The sequence below is a fragment of the Dipteris shenzhenensis genome, chromosome 11 (assembly GCF_047967505.1).
Source record: "Dipteris shenzhenensis isolate YYH24624 ecotype China chromosome 11, Dip_SZ_1.0, whole genome shotgun sequence".
In the NCBI taxonomy this organism is placed as follows: domain Eukaryota; kingdom Viridiplantae; phylum Streptophyta; class Polypodiopsida; order Gleicheniales; family Dipteridaceae; genus Dipteris; species Dipteris shenzhenensis.
Genome location: NC_141606.1, coordinates 35,181,626 through 35,187,851, shown reverse-complemented (window position 1 = coordinate 35,187,851; position 6,226 = coordinate 35,181,626).

The following is a 6,226-nucleotide window of genomic DNA, read 5'->3' as shown; positions in this document are numbered from 1 at the left end:
CAGGCACTCAGAAAAAGGCCCTGTTTTTTGCTGTGCGACCACTGCGCGGCTGGTCGGTGGAAAGGTGCCACAGAAATTGCATTGTATGCCTTTGTGCAGAGATATTAGGAGTTGCAGATTCATGCTTGTTGCCTGTTGATGCAAAATCGTCACTAGGAAGTGACTGTGTGGTGAAATACCACTTTCGTCAGTTTTGCAGATCTGCCCGTGTGAGGCAAAAAGCTGTGTTTTTTGCAGTGACAGAATATTTTGCAGTGTTCTGTAATGGCATCTGATTCTCTTTCACAGATTGTCACTGAAAAGCTTGACAAGAACAACTTCCAGGAATGGAAGTTTAGAATGACGAATTTCTTGATGGGAAAAGGCTATTGGGAATTCATTACAGGAAATGAAGAAGAACCTGTTCTTCCTAATGTTCCCAGTCAACAGGAAATGCAGGCATTCAAAGGATGGCATGAGAGAGCCAGGAAAGTTATGTACTGGCTATCTATCAGTATTTCGGACTCCATGATTGTGCATATTCAGGATGCAAATACGCCAAAGGAGGCATGGGATACTTTGGCAAAAATGTATAGCACAAATACGCAAGCCAGGAAAATGCAACTCAAACAGGAGTTGCACAATGTGCAGAGAGAAAATTTGAGCATAAATGACTACCACATGAAAGTGAAGAAAATTGCAGATGCACTTGCTTCCATTGGGTCGCCAGTGGATGATGACGATTTGGTTTCTGTGACCTTGAATGGTCTAGGAAAGGATTATGCACAGTTCCGGACATCCATTGCCGTCCGTGAAAACTTTCCTGATTTTGAGGAGTTTATTGCTCTTCTAATTTCTGAAGAGTAGAGAAATGGGGGTGCATCTTCTTCAGCAGGAACTTCAAAAGAAACTGTCTTCTACTCAAATGCTGGCAGAGGTAGAGGCAGAGGTAGAGGAGGCCGATCTGCAGGCCGTGGTAGAAATCAGAATATGCAGCAAACGCAAGAAAACCAGTCCTATGCAGGAGGACGTGGGAACTCTAGAGGCAGGGGGAGCCAAAGAGGCCGTGGTGGATGGCAGAGAGGCCAAAATGCAAATAGCAATATTGAATGCTACTATTGTGGCAAAATGGGTCATATGGCTAAGGACTGCTATAAAAAGCAGAATGACATTATGAATGGAAAATTGCAGCAAGGCAATTTTGCATCCTCTAGTAGACAAGGTGATGATAGAAATGAGCATTTGTTTATGGTGCAGCATATGACAAATTCTGTAACAAGTGCAGAAGAAAGCAATGATGTGTGGTATGTTGACTCGGGTGCATCAAACCACATGACAGGTCACGCTGAATGGATGCAGGATGCAAGAAAAATGGAAAAACCAGGATTTGTGGAGACTGGTGATGATACTGCACATCCTATTGTGCAGATTGGCAAAATTCCTTTGTCTATGCAGGATGGGAAAAAGAAATACTTGTCTGATGTATTTCATGTCCTGAACATCACCAAGAACCTGGTTTCTGTTGGTCAGATGGTTGAGCAGGGCTTGCAGGTCAGATTTAATCCTCATGGATGCTTTGTTGAGGATATGAAAAATAATGGTCGCTTGATAGCAAAAGGAAAGAAGAAGGGCAGGATGTTTACATTGGATGCAGACATGCCTGAGTTGAGTGCAACAATGTTTGCACATGGGACCGGTGTAGTTGCAGATATTGATATCTGGCACAAACGCATTGGTCATGTTAATATATAGTGACTTAAATCAATGCAAGCCCAAAATATTGTTGCAGGATTGCCTAAATTCAAGGTTGCAGAAATGCACAAGATTTGTGAAGCCTGTCAATTTGGGAAACAGGCAAGGAAACCTTTTCCTAGGCATGTTCAAGAGAGTAAAAAGCCATTGGAATTAATCCACTCTGATGTGTGGACTACAAAAGCTGCATCTATTGGAGGCTGTCACTATTTTGTCACATTTATTGATGACTTCAGCAGAAAACTATGGGTGTATTTTATGAAAAAGAAAAGTGAAGTGTTTGGGCACTTCAAAGCTTTCAAAGCTATGGTTGAAAAAGAAACAGGCCTACAAATAAAATGCCTAAGGTCAGATAGAGGGGGAGAGTACCTCTCAAATGAGTTTGCAAGGTTCTTGCAGGAACATGGTATAAAGCAGCAATATTCATGCAGTCATACCCCACAGCAAAATGGAATTGCAGAAAGAAAAAACAGGCATATTGGAGAGGTATCTCGGGCTATGCTAAATGAAAAAGATCTACCAGATTATTATTGGGCTGAAGCAGTTGCTACAGCAGTCTATATAATGAACAGGACTCCCACTGCAGCAATACATGGCATGACGCCAGAGGAGATGTATGCTGGTAGGAAACCAGATATTTCTCATTTGAAGATTTTTGGTTGCATTGCTTATGTCCATGTGCCAGATGAGTTGAGGTCCAAGTTGGATCCAAAAGCTAAGAAGTGCGTCTTTATTGGTTATTCTCTGCAGCAGAAAGGGTATAGATGCTATAACCCTTCTACACGTAAGTTCACAGTGAGCAGAGATGTTGTTTTTGATGAGATGAGCAGCTGGTATAAACCAGTAAATGTGATGATTGATGTAGATGCACAAAATGGTAATGCTGCACAGAATGCACAGCTATCCTTATCTACACTAGTTCGTGGCTCAGTTAGTATGCCACCTTAGTTAGTTGAGTTTGGTTTGAGACCCACATATAGGGTTCTTCTATTTCTTTGTACTAGAGTTCTTTTGGCTTTCACAACTAAGAAGAGGAAAACTGTTTTCAGCCTCCACCTTTGTGTGTATTCCCCCATTTGTGATTGTGAGAAAGCCGCAAGTGAGACTCCTTCCCTCTCTCCCACTATCTTCACATGCACTTCAACTTTCCTCAGCTCAAACTCTACCTCATGCATCCCCTGGGACCTAGTAATAAAATTAGAAGCTAGTCTAGTGTCACTAGCCTTTAGGTTGAGACCCCCATCAATGACACCTACTCTGGGGCAGTGGTCTCTCATAAAGTCCAGTACAATATTTTCAGCATGTAGATTGCAATGCACGATCCCTACTGTATGAGTAATAGACATTGCATCCACAAGGGTGTGCACAATTGAGAGAATATGGTCTAGAAACCCCTATAATCTAGCCGTCATTAGCTTCAATCTTTGGATCCTCTCTCAGGTTTTTGATCACTCCTCCTTGCTTCAACTTGAAATGTGCATGCCTGTATGTACCTTTGCAAAAAGGTAATTGCATCATCATATTCCCTAGGATACCGCCATTGAAATATGGAAAGATAGTTACCCATTGAGTCTCTCTTGTCTTACCTATGCAACGACGGATGTGCACACTTTCCGCGCAAAAACCTACGAGTAGAAAAGTCCGAGAAATAATTTTTGACACCAATCATGCTTGTATATTTCTCAAAGGAATATACAATTCTTTCTCAATTTCTAATTTATGGAACCAAATACTTACTTATTTTTCATTATAACCCTCATTTTAGAGATCATCTATATATGAACAAATAGTGAACACTTTAGAAACTCCTATAAATACCTCCCTACCATACTCTCTTTTGAGGATTATGGTAATTAAATCAATTTAAAAGAGTTTCCCTAATCTTTAGCAATCCCATATTTGAAGCTCTCATATAACAATGTATACCATATTCCTTGGATGAGTAGGAAAAAGATATTGGAAACCTCATACTTGAGGCCATTATAATCGATCATAAATTAATCTCTAATACATTATCAAATATGGGAAGGTAAGGAACGAATTTTCAAAATATTCCCAATTCTCCAAACCTAAGTACTTTTAAGGAATTGTGGTCTCTATTGAACTCCTTCCTACCATAATATGAATTGGGGAGAAGTTGTAACTCTCATATACATCTTGCAATTTTTACTTTTTATCTTTTATAACTATTAAAAGTATAATTTTAAGCCTACCATTGCATAGATCATGAAATTTTGAAATTTTTCCTTTTTTAGCTCCTCAATCTGAGATAAGGAGCAAAAGTTATGACCCCTTCTACATAGGCTCTCCAAGGGTATTCCGCTGGCAGAATAGGGTTGGGGGGCAAGCTCTTCAAACCATATTCTTCTGGAAAAATACACTTAGAGGGTCTATTAAAAAAGCATTGTATTATTTTCTTAGGTCATCCTGAGGAACTATAAAAAGGATATTTGCTCAAAATTTCATGATCCAACCAATGCTGAAAGGAAAAGAAAGGATTTTTGAAAGTGATAAAATAAGTCACCACTTGGACATTATATATATATATTATATAAAGGTATATTTATATCTATATCTATTTATTAGTATTTCATATTTACTTACATATTCCTTGAAACAATTTGGATTTTTTTGCTCCCCAAAAAGGACTTGAGCCTATATATTTTGACCCCTCCTACCTTTTGTCCGCCCGTCGCTCGAGGGTTTTTGCTAAAAAAATGGAAACCCCCTGCAACGAACAAGACAAGGGTGCAATCTTTTTATCCCTTGTTCAATGTCAAAAGCCTCAAACGGTTTCCCTATGGACATCGCTAAGTACTTATTTGCATAGTATGTTAGATGACTAGGAAAGTAAGAAACACCAATGAACTAGACCTTGTGACATGCGCCGTATGCACCCTTCCCAATCTCTTCTTGCCATACTATAGCATCGTATGGCACGACAATGATCACCATACACTCATTGTTTCTTGTCATCTGTTGCAAGTGTCCAAACTCCTTGTATCACCTGATGATGCTCCTGCAACACCTGCCTCTCTCTCGCCACCTCTACCAAATTCATCTAAAGCTTTGCGCTGACATTTGCTCAGTGACAACTGCAACTCAATGTCCTTTGCTCTCTTTCTCCTATGCTTATCCTCTGCCCATTGAGCATCCCATAAATATATTCTTTCCATATCTTTAGTTGGTTGTTGGAGTCCTAGATCAGTGACGTGCACTTGGTGGCATTTCCAATGACACTAAAACACATGTGTTTGACCACTTCCGGGTGCCATAATCTTGCCTCCATCAAATTTCATTTTCCCTCTCCTTGAAGTTGCATCTTTTCTGCACTCAGTATTGCATGAGTGGTCATCGATTGATACAACATTCTAAATGGTGCTCTCGATAATAGCAGTCAACAATATGCGACTAATCTCATTGACTAGCTCCAACCTAAGATCTCTCATCGTAGCCCTTCTCTCATCTCTCCTGTAACTGACATCACCCATTTAGCATACAAGACCAATTGACAATGAGACAAAGAGCATGCTTCTTTGATAACAAGATTGTTGTAGGCAAGAAAACAAGGATGTCAAAACATAAGCATAGTAAACACGTACACATACACTATATAAAAATTAAAACATGTACATAGTACAAAGCATGTAGAGAGAGAAAGTTAGTTGGTCACATCATTCTTTAAAGAAGAAAACATAAGTGAGTTCATTTTGCATGCACGTGAGCATCAAGCACAAATTGCTCGTGTAGATGTAGATTGTAGATGGAATGTGCATTGTGTAACATCACTACAGTGCACGCATGAGAATGAGAATGCAAGGAGAGATGACACAAATTCCAAATGAATGACAAAGTGCTAAGCTCTTGCGTAGAGACGAACCTAGTGTAATGACACAAACGGTCGAATAAATGACCACGTGTCAAAACCCTACATAACTCCCTACTGCACAAAAATGACACACATGGCTGACTAAATGACCAAGTGTGGAGTCCACTCCTACCCAATAGTGCACACTTCTAAGAACGACACACACAGTCAGATAAATGACTAAGTGCCGAACTATACCTAGATATTGGTTAGAAAGGAAGGTGTTACATCTCAACGCACATGGCAAAAAGATGACCAAGTGTCGAGGAGAGTAACATACCTATGCGAACGACCCATCTTTTTGAATGAACAACAAAGGGCTGACAACTAGGTACCATATATATGGCCTACTATTTTACTAGTCATAGTATTTTTGAACAACTTGATATATCAAAAGTACGACATCAGGCCGAACATTTTTACATTAACTACATAAACTAGTGACACAACTCATTATGTCAAATTAACGACACAGAGCCGAATCAAAACTACAAAATTAAAATTCAAAATAACATAATGATAAAGGTTTAAATTTTACCTAAAGGCTATAGGAGGACAAGTAGGTTGTAGGGAGATGAATGTGAGGGAGAGTGCCATGGGCTATAGGACAAGTAGGATGTAGGGAGA